At 48.5% G+C, this 235-nt stretch overlaps 1 protein-coding gene across 1 annotated transcript in view; it reads right to left on the reverse strand.

Moving 5' to 3' along the window:
* The window catches only part of LOC107694207 (stress-associated endoplasmic reticulum protein 1-like), a 7337-nt gene that overhangs the window by 754 nt on the left and 6348 nt on the right, over positions 1 to 235 (reverse strand). The gene's annotated exons all lie outside the window — the stretch shown is intronic.

Consider the following 235-nt stretch of genomic DNA (forward strand, 5'->3'; position numbering starts at 1 on the left):
CGACGCACTTTTCCACGTCAAAGACAGTTTTTACTAATATGAGCGTTGGCGTGGACTTAAGCACACACACACACACACACAACACACACACCTCTCTCACACACACACACACGTCTGGTCAGCTATCCTTGTGGGGACTCTCCATAGGCGTCATAGGCGTAATACTGTACAGACCGTATTTTCTATTGCCCTACACCAACCCTACCCCTAAACCTACCCCTCACAGGAAACTTTG

The sequence above is a fragment of the Sinocyclocheilus anshuiensis genome, unplaced genomic scaffold (assembly GCF_001515605.1).
Source record: "Sinocyclocheilus anshuiensis isolate Anshui unplaced genomic scaffold, SAMN03320099.WGS_v1.1 scaffold2664, whole genome shotgun sequence".
NCBI classification, from domain to species: Eukaryota; Metazoa; Chordata; class Actinopteri; order Cypriniformes; family Cyprinidae; genus Sinocyclocheilus; species Sinocyclocheilus anshuiensis.